Raw genomic sequence first — 10,828 nt, 5'->3', positions numbered from 1 at the left:
GCTCTAGCATGCTCCATCACTGGTTTTTGCAAGCTCAGCCCCCACCAGCGTTGGCATCGCTGGGCAGTGAGCCAGCTCCCTGCCCCAGCCAGGGGCTGGGAGGGATAGGACCCCCCTGCCCCCCCAGTGCAAGCTCACAGCAAAGGGCAAAGCTCCCTTTGCCTACAGGAGCCGGTAGCCAGGTGCAAGCAGCGTGGGGGGGCAGCTGTGGCCACAGTGCCCACGGCCAGAGCCAAGCTCTGCACATCTCCTGGCCCGCTCCACCACGCCTGCTGCACCCTGCAGAGCAGTCGCCGGCGCCTGGCGCCTGCCGTTCCAGCGCCACAAACGCTTGCTGACTGCAGGGACCAAGAGTGGGCTTCTGTTTTTCCTGTGCAGAAGTTCTGCTAGGTCACACATCTATGGTGCTGCTCTGGGAAATAACGGTTTTCTTCTCTTGTTCAGGACATGAGTCCTGCCAGGTGTGGTGATGGGAGATGTGAGCACCCCAGATGTGTAAATGAAAAAAAATGATAAGGGGATGCAAGAACTGCGAGGTTTCTTTCCCAAGAAGTTAATGGCTCATCAAAGCCAGTGCTATTTTTGGCTTGGTAAGCAAGAGAAATCCCAATCTTGGATCACTTATGGCTGAATAAATTAAAATGGAGGGATGAGCAGGGACTAGTCAGATTGGAGAAGGCAGGAGACGGGCCGAGGAAGCTGGCTCGGCTGAAGGGGCCCAGGACACAAATGCAGAGATATTTGGGGCTCTCCTGCTGTTTGGGGTAGGAACCAGCCCTGCATGGCAGTCCCAAGCTACAGGAGTTCTTATAGGGAAAGTTCAGGTGAAAATCCTCCTGCAAAGGATGCTGAGGAATAATCAAGGAGGACACTTGATTTAAAATATATATTTTAAATATATATTTTATATAATAATAAAAAAATAAAGACAATTATCTCTCTGGGCTCATAAAATACAGGGAGAAGGTGAGATCTGCCCAAAGGCCTTTTAAATTGACCAGAAATTAAAATTTCCATTAATTACTACTGAATTCAGTAGTCCACACACCCTGTGTTTTGGGTAGTTTCCCGTGTCTGTCCACAAAATACAAAATTCATGGCATTCCTTGTTTTCTCTGCTGATACGACAAAGATGCAGCAGCATGTTTATTTAATTACTTTTCTATGCTTCCAGTCCTTGGTTTATTGCTGTTAGTGCTGGTTCACTGCTCACAGGAAGGATTAAGAGTCTCCAGTGGGCTTGTCTAGAAGGAAGTGATTGAACTGATGGTAGCCCGTTTCCCAAATTATTATCACTGTTGTTGTTTTTTTTAAAATGGGGGCATTTCACTGAAAATATGACAGTATTCTATCTGATTCTGTAACTGGTTGAAAGCCAGATATGGATTTTTTATTTGAGAAACAGAGTTCTTAGAATTTAAGATATATATTGTACAGAAAAAAAAATTAATTCCAGAAAATGTGAGAAGCTCTTTCTGCCAGAGCCAGGTCAGGTCCCACCTTTCTTTTAGCAACCGAGAGGCTGTACCGGTGGTCTGTCAAGGTGGAGCTCCCCAAGCCGTCCCCCAGCACTGCGCTTTGCAGCGCTGCACTGCTCCAGAGCGGGCTGCTGCCCCGCTTCCCACCGGCAGCTCAGTGTGCTGCAGTGATGCCCAACATGTGAATTATAGCCCACTTATCTCCTGGCTTTGCACATTTACAGACAGGATTTAGTTATAAGGCTCTGTGTGTGTGTCTTTTAACTGATATTGGGTCTTTGAACACAGTGACAGCTCTGGTTAATTATAAGTGATTAGCGATTCTGAAATATGTCCTTACTTTTGTATCATCTTGCCAATTCCCAGCTGTTTTCAGAAATACTTCTTGTGTTACATCTGAAAAAGGCTGGTTGCTTGGAACATCTCAAAATGAAATGTATTTTTAAAAATAATGTAAAAGCATTTCAGCAGCAGATGTTCATTTTCAGCTTAGCAGTTCAAAACACAGGAGCCCACGGTTTCCCTAGAGCTCTCCCTTGACACTACCACTGCTTTCCCTCTGACCATAAGCAGTGCAGCCTATTGAACCGAGGAATTTAAATCAGCAAAGAGAAAAAACCTATCAAAAGAAAATGCAAATTGTCTTAATGGTCCCTACAATCATCTGAAATGAAGAAGAGAAATTATCTCCAACTCCCTTGCAGATGGGTGTGTTTTATAACTGATGCTAATCTTCAACTCAAACCAGCACGCGTTGTGTTCTTCTCCAGAGAAGGGAATGAAGTTGGTTTTTTTTCGAACAGGTTACACAACAGCTGGGTGTGTTAGGGTTACAGTGGCATAGGCAGGATGGCCTTTCTGGTGACAACCTGCCATGACTCGTCATGGCAAGCTGCTATTTCCCTTCCCCGTTACTGTCCTAGCAGCTGAACAAGTGGCAACCATGGAAGGGAAAAATAAAGAGTTTTTTTTCCATTCATGTAAATGTCTTTCAATAAGAATTTTCAACATTCCTGGTGCAAGTAAGTCTAAAATTCAAGGGGTGGGGTGGGTGGGGTGGGGTGGTTTGGTGGTGCAGGGGAAGAAGTGTTTTTCTTTGGACCCGGCTTGGTATTTTAATAGATATGAAATATGAGGGTTCCCTGTGGGAAGGGTTTTTGGAATGTGACCAAGCTCTCCTTTCTTGCCTTGCTCTGTTGATACCTGCAGTGGCTATTAGACAGTGGGATACAGTGTGTTGATCTCTTGCTCTCCTTCTGGGCTCTCCTGGCTCAGCTCTCCTGGTGGGTGGCTGGTGCTCTCCTCCCGGGATGCGCAGGCTCTGGGCATTCGCTCTGCCATGTGCAGTGTCCCGGGGAGAAGCAGGGTCACCTGTGCCTGTTGTGGGTCTGTACCACGCGGCAGGATGCAGAGGTGAATCTCTTTCTGGAGCAGGGACCACTGGGAGCACGGTGCTTGTATCTGCATCACCGCCCTCGCTGCTCTGCTCTCCTGCACAGGGCCACCCGAGCAATCGTTGAATACATGGACGCTGTTGCATTCAGTGCAAAAGCCTCTCATCAGGTACTTAGCATTTTGGAGGCTGACACATACCTTATAAGTGCCGATTTTTAGACAGCTTACAAAGCAGATTACGTGTCCCACAAGGAGATTTCAAAGGGATTTTTACCTTCTTGCATAATATCTTCTTCCACCTTGCAAAAAATGCATTTTTGTAATGTGCTGCTATAAAATGTGAGGGCTTGTTGGTTTTGTTGTGTTGTTCATCATCGTGGAAATCTTTTCCAGCTAATAAGATGGAAATCCTGCCTGTCAGAGAATTAACAAAATGCCCAGAGAAGGCCCCTTGTGAAGGCAGAAGAAACTACTGTGGAGGACAAGATCTCTCCAAGTAGTATTTTTCCAATGAGCTGCTTCGTTTTGTGTAGGTTTTTCAGAGAACTGATGGGTATTTCGCTTTGGGGCTCAGGGGACAGGGAGATGAGGAAAAGCAAGACAGAAATTCAGCCTCAAAAAGGCTCTCGCAGGTGGGGCTGCACAAACCTCACATGGTGCAGAGTGCCGTGCCAGCACTCTGTGCACATGGGAGCGGGGTGTATCTGGAAGGACTGCACGGGAAAGGAGACTCCCAAGTGGAATTGTGCCTGAGGTTTGCAGCAACAACCAAGGCAGGTGTCACGTGCTTTCAGCTGACATGTGCCTCAAGGCACAGATGAACTCTGATTTGTTTGCTGGTGGATGGAACTTACTGCCTGTCAGGGCTTTTGGAAGCTACCCATGGCTGGCTGGCGCTCAGGAATCAGCCTGCAGGCTGGGGAAGGAGTGCAATGACAAAGAGGGACAGACCCCCCCCTCAGAGCTCATTCCTATAAGATGGTTCAAACCCCAGGAGCAAGACTCTTGCTAGTCTTGATGTTGCCTACCAGTCGTGGTGAGGCTTCCGAACTCCCCCGGCTTGCTTTTCTCTTCCGAACAGTGAGGTTGTAGATGTGCCGCAGGCAAAAAAAGTTCCTGCAAGGCAGAACAGGGCTGCCATGTGAACTCAGGGCAGTTATTTGGGGCAATTGCTATGTTCCCCTGCTAATGTAAGGGAGCTGGTGTGGCCTCTGCCTTCCCTGGTGCACATATGTGGAGGAGCAATCCCAGGGACTGTGAGTACGAAGCTTTTGAAGCAGTGCCATAACCTGACTTGATGCGTGTCCGAGTTGTGCTGGACTCAGGTCCCTGGGAACCGTGGCCACGTGCCGCACTGCCTGCCTTCGGGGGTGTCGATGCATCTCCCAAGCGCAGGGTGTGCAAGGTTGCCTGTGCCTGAAATGGGAGATGTGGCTGGCAGCCCAAGGTATCCTCCGATTTTCCACTCAGATGCAGATTCAAGTGGATGGTGAGGGCTCCAACATGTATGCGGTGCAAATTAAATTGGGGTGGGAATAATCAAAACTATTTCTAAACAACCGAGTAAATGAGGACGGTACTTTCTCCAGACCATACCTGCCTTGCACCAGTGCTCAGGCTGGATGAATACCGACTCCTATTTCTTGGGATAAGCAGTGCTGGGGGGAGGGGTGCCATCTTCTTCATAACTCTGTTAACATTTTATACATTTTTGGTTGTTTGGTTGTTTTTATTTAACAAGTCATAGATTAAGTTCTTTTAAAACCCCAATAGCATTTCTAATACTTTCCCATTTTGTTTGTAGCAAGCTCATTTTCCAGTAAACCCTGGCCCGAAACTGTAAGAGGTCCCCTAGGAGCCTCAGGCAGGTGGGAAGTGCTCAACAGAACCCAGAGGTGGTGGAGAAGCAGCCAAAGGCTGGGGAGGAGCGAGAAGCAGCTGGCCAGGGAAGTATTTGAGTAGGGCTATTCCCATCTATTTTTTCCAAGTAGATACCGGCTTCTTCATTCCTTGAGCTAAGTACTGTCCTGCTGAAGGACATCATGCACAGCTTTCTGGAACTTGCATGTAAAATATTGCTGTGGGAAAAGCTTTGCCTGGACTGGCAGGGGAGCTCATGGTACCAGCTCTGTGAGGTGCCATGGTGAATCCAGGTGACTCGTGTGCAGGCTGCCCTTCCCTGCTTGCCAGGCTGAAACCTCTGGCACACAGTGACACAGCAGACACTGAGCATCCCGCCAGGCAGCGATCCCCACCTTGCAGCCTGACTCTTGTCATGTACCCAGTTTCCACAGAGGCTTCTCTAAAGGCTCTGTCAAGTACTTTGACTTCTGCTGCAAAGCAATACACAAATAAACAGCTTAGCTAAATCAATCCCACATTCACAAGTGCGCAGTGAAGTGACATCTACCTGAAGTCAAAGCAGTTCTGAGTGGCTCATTGATGGTAAGTGACTGTGTGCTGATGGGTGAGCGCGCTGTGCTGCTGGCCTCCAGTCAAGGGACTTCAGATTTGGTGCAGTGAGAGGGAGAGAAAGCAGCAGCTGGAAGACAAAGGCAGCTTTTCCCTCATCAATAACTCCAGACTGTCAGAACAGAGACCTGTCCCCATCTTCCGCTCTCTGGGCTTACCCCTTTCTATCCAAATGTCAACCAACAAGCTTTCCTCTGGCTGCAAGGCAGAACAACGTCTCTAGCCAAATCCAGCATCTCTACGTTGCACCCGTGAATCATTGACTCTGTGCATTTCAATCCAAAAAGGATTTGTATGAAATCCCAAAGCCTCTAATATAACTTATAGATGTGCCATTATTGGAACAGTCTTCGGATGACCCGTAAACCTTTCATACACTGTCTGCCAGGACAGAACAGGCTGTGATGTAAAAGGACTCAACACCCAGCGTGGGGTTTTGCCCTCAGCCTTGGAGCAGCCAAGTTAGGATGAGACCCCACAAATGGAAAATTCCACCCCATCCCTCATCTCACAAGTCCCCAGTCAGCACACTAATGCAGGGACCTTGTGTGAAGGGTATAACAGCCATTGATGTTCTGCTTTCCCTCTAATTCCTCTAGGCAACATTCCCTGGAGTATGTGGCTGGCTACCAGCTCTCCACTGCCCTGCTGGCAGCTGGGACCCCCCTCCCCAAAAGGGTTTGCTCTGGGGCCAGTTATTACAGGCATCCCAAGATGTTACTCTCACCCCAGCTTACTTTGCTTTTTGCAGAAGTCCTTTCCACCTTCAGCTCAAGACTTGGCTCAATGTTCTTTGGCAGGACACTGGAGCAAAGCCAAGGTTGTGTAAATCAGTCATGGTGGTGAAGACAAGGGAGGCTGACACATGTAGTGACTTGCTCCGATGGCAAGTTGGGTGTGTAGAGAGACAGCGGGGCTCAGCTCAGCTCATAAAAATGAAAAGAGGGAGAAAAAAAAGAGAAAAAAAATATATATGCTGAGAGTTTAGCAACTTCATCCTCCTCCTACAAGAGTCTACTGTGACTTGATCTTTGGCTGAAGGGTAGATGAGCATGTCTGCATCCTAAATTCACTGGAGTATGTTGCGCATGGAGAGACACCAAGGACACGACGACAGCAGGACAGATCCAGCTGGCTCTCCCTTCTCAGAGCCTCATAAGGAACGCTCTTCCCCTGCATATGACAAGTGAAGGCTCCCCAGCCACCTTCCCTTCTCTCCATCTCATTTCGCCTGCTCTTCCTCTTCCCTGCAAGTGGAAGAGGCTGGGAGAAGGACAGCGTGAATGGGCAGACTACCCCTGTGGCTTGCTTCTCCTCCGAGCCATAAGCAAAGAGGGGCTGAAATTTCCAGGCAATTCATGGATTGTGATTCCTCAAATCCTTGTACTGTGATGTGAGACGAGGTCCCAGATCGCTCAGGTGCCCTGAAAAATTTCACCCTGTGTTTAACACTGCCCTGGCCCTCCAGAACTGTTGCATCTGCTGAAGCAGCACAGACCCAGCCGACACACCACTCTCTTCCTCAGCTTGTAGATGTCTCAATGCAGAATTCAAGCTGACTGCATTTCATCTGAGCCCACATGGGATCATGTGTCACTGTGTGCAAACTACAAGGAGAGGGTAAGAGCCTCTCCAAAGATGTTTCTGGAAGCTTTATGACAACCAGGAAATCTCCAACAGGTTCTAACATCAGTTCTCCAATAATCTTTGAAGAGCCTCTCATTTACATGCTTTAACCTTATTTCTTTGACAAGCCAAGGCCATGCAGGGGAAGGCTTGCACAGAGCGACGGCCCACCAAAAAAAAAAAGAAAAAAAAAAAAGAAAAAAAAGCAGGAAAGACAGGCAGGATGACTCTATCTTGAGCTTTTATTAACATTTCCAGTGACAGGCCTTCAAGCATTCTCTATAAATAGCAATTATTTAAACTTTATAGTTAACTGACATGACTCCAAACTGCACCAGACAATCAAGCCTTTAGGTAAGAAGCAGCAGCCACAAGCATGGCATGGATGTTTTTGAGCAGAAATACTCAGCTCTTTCTGTAAATTATTGCCCCGTTTTCTCACCAGCCTCCCAGGTGACTGACAGCGCTGCCGCGGCGATATTAGCGAAGGCTGTACCCCTTCCTTGCGCAAGCCCTGCGTAGCCAGCAGCAGAACTGGTAGCGCTTTCCCCTGGTGTCAGGAGCAGAGTTTGACTCAGTGCCTGGGCTAGAGTTATTCACAGCTCTCCTCAAATATCTGCCGATAAACAAGCAAAATAACTGAAAACATTCTGTTTATTTCCCTTGCTGTTTACTGCCAATTAGAGATTCATAAATAATGGCCACCTTTAATGAGAGGTGGCTACCAGCGATACTGGCAGTGGGCTTTTGATGGCAGGCTGCTACCACAGGCCTAAGAAATATAAACCTCAAGGTTTTAATTTATTCTAAACCTAAGGTTTGTAATTCATAAGCTGTGAAATGTGTGCTGGGGAGTGCTGACAGAGCCAGCTCCACATGGCCCCCAGCGCAGTGCACAGCCGAGCAGCCAGGGATGCTCTGTGCCACCCGCACTGCAGGGACCACTCGCTGCTCTGGAGGCTGAAGTGCTGCACAGAAGATATGTTCAATGGCAGAAACACTTCTGCAGCTTTGACTGAAGGACCTGTGCTGAAAGGAACAAACTGTTTTGACTGCTTTTTTGGGCATGTGAACACAGCTAAGACTTGTTAGCTGTGCCTCCTGAGGAGCAGCTGCGTGCATGCAGCTGTTCGGGAAAAAGAGGACTAGATCTGCAGAGGCCAGCCAATGGCTAATGCAGTCCTTCAGCAGGCAGGGAATCAACCTGAATTATTCTTCGGTCTGTTCAAGCTGGCAAAAAAACCCGGATTTTATTTTTTTTTAAACAGATGATCCCGAACTCCCTAAACTGAGCTTATTGCAAGTGGATGTCACCAGCTTCTGGTAAGATAAAACAATGGTACTGGGGTGGGAAGGGGACTGGGGAAGAAGGAAAGATAGTGAGTTGAGCAAGATAAATAAATACTCTGCAGTTCTACTTGGAATATAGAGCAATTTTGATGGAAAGGCCCTGCAGCATTGAAAATCTAGTGTTAAAAACCTAAAGGTTTTTATTCTAGGATTTAAGCAGGAAAGGATCTGGAGGGTCTCCAGTCCAGCTTCTCACCCTAAGCACGGTCAGCATGAAAACTGGCTCAGGAAAGAAAGGCACCTTGGATCCCACCACAGTGGTGCTGCTCGGAGTGGATGGGAGCCTTCTACATGAGAGCAGCGTGGCTGTACATTGCCACCGAGCACGTTCTCTCTTAGCCCGTGCTGCTGCTCGCCACGAGGTCGGGGAGGTGGGCTGGCGGGGATGCTCTCGGGACAGTGCTGCCCCGCTGTTCTTCGGGTCCTTTGAGCGACTGAGAGGGACCAGGCTGGGCGCAGGAGGCAGGTGCGTTCTCACCTTCAGAAAAGGGAAAAGCGATACTTCCATTTCGCTTTCTTCTCCCCACCTGCCGAGCAGTTCTCGGTCAAGAACTGAACGTATTTTGGAAGTTGAGAGCCTTATTTTGTCCCACACATGAGATGAGAGGGGAGCGGAGGCAACCTTGGCTAATAAAGTCAGAAGACAGAAAGCTGCAGCTGGCCCTTTTCAGTAAGCTAATATATTACTTTTGCAAATAGGCTATTTGAAAACTAGTTGTCATTGATGTCACCTGTGGTTGATTTCATCTAAGCTGCCAGCAGCGATATAATGTGCATAGACCCTGTTTGCTGGTCAGAAGGGTTGAGGGCAGACTTAAATTTAACCCCGCTATTTGGCTTCTTCGTTTGGGAGAAAAGTGTTCCTGATGTTACAGGCTGGGGTTTTAATCTGGTCTGGTGAGAAAAGCGAAAAAAAGAACCTTAAGGCAGAGATGTCACACTTTGGGAAGCCTGGCAGACTGTGTGCTGTAGGCACCGGGTGGTACACCCCAGCCCTATGCTCAGCAGGCAGCACTGGTGAGCCTGTGCTCCCCGTCTCACCCATTATCATAATTTTTATTTTGACAGAAGGGAGAGGGAAACGTTTCCCAGCTGCCTCCCCGCGGTCATGCAGCTATGACCTATCCTGCCCTGCAGCCAGCATGCCGGGACCGGAGGAGCCCTCCTGTATGCTTCCTCACCCCTCCGCCTGTGGGTGGGCTCCCAAAGGCAGCAGGGATGTGGCAGCCGCTCAGCTACACCAGTGCTGTGCTGGCAAACCCAGGGGTTTCTCTGGAGGGGGGGTACTTGTAGCATCTGGGCTGAATCTGTGTAGTTTGAACCAGGTTTGTGTAGCCTGGTTTGATTGTTTGGCCCAAAGACACAGGCGCCTTTGACCAAGGAGTGCTTTTGGTGGGCAGGGGTCCCCGCCAGCTGTTGGAGGTAGCCTACGGGACATTCGGATCTTTCACTCTGAGAGCACCTCGCGGCTCAGCGCAGCCTCCCCTGCCACCCTCCCCTCACCCGCGCCCCTGCGGAGTGGCACTGAGGGTGTCGGGGCGGGAGGTGCTGCAGGGGAGGGCGGCACCGCGTGCTGCTGGGGGGGCACGAGGAGCCAGGGGGGTGGCGGCCCCCCCGAGGGGCACACCGGGCTGGGTGGCTGGTGGTGCAGACCTGCCACCCTGCGTGTTCCCGGTCTGGTCTGTGCAGCCAGACGAGGGTCCCTTGATTTACCTTCTGAGACTTACGCTAGGCAGTCTTGTTCTAAGGAAAGCTAATAACGATGACAGTGCGGTTACAAACCGAGGTGTCACTGCTTTGTTTAAAAGTCGGGGAACAGGCAAATGAAAGCTCCTGGGCTGGCATGGGCAACAGGACCAGGAGCAGACACAGCATCCCTCGGCCTGGGAGCACTCAGCGCTCCGGGCCAGGCTGCCTCTGCTCCCGGGTGCCACAAGGACAGCAGAGCCGTCCTGCCTCGCCGCTGGGCAGAGCTGCCATGAGCAGGCTCACAGGTGAGATGTTTACCCGGTGAGTCTGAGATTTCCCCTCTGGGCCTCTCTTCTTCACCCTCGGTGTGATTCTCCCTTTCTGCATTTCTGTATCCGCACGTGGGACGAAGGAGCTGGCCCAGGTGTTCAGCTGCTGCTGCCCGAGGTCCTGGCTGGGCCACTCACACGTGGGCACCCACACGTGCTTTTGGGTGGGCAAGAATGCATCCGCAGCAGATAGCCACCTTTACTTGTCTGTACAACCGCAGAGAATTTCGGTACCCTCCCTGGAGTCCCTCCCACGCCCGCCCGCCAGGATGGTGCTGAGTGCTTCCCACCACGCAGCACAGCTGGAGTAGAACAGGTAATGCCGCTCCCCTGACCCCAGAATCTGCGCCTGAATAAATTGCGTGAATATGACTGTTAGACAGCACAGATTGTTCACATGTTGGGCAGAGAGGTAAATTCGTCAAATAAGTTGCTAAAAAAAGCACCCAACAAACAAAACCTTGCTCAGTGCTAATACGAAGCCTAAAA

This window comes from Falco cherrug, chromosome 6 (genome assembly GCF_023634085.1).
Source record: "Falco cherrug isolate bFalChe1 chromosome 6, bFalChe1.pri, whole genome shotgun sequence".
Lineage (NCBI taxonomy): Eukaryota > Metazoa > Chordata > Aves > Falconiformes > Falconidae > Falco > Falco cherrug.
Note: the sequence above shows the minus strand (reverse complement) of the source record.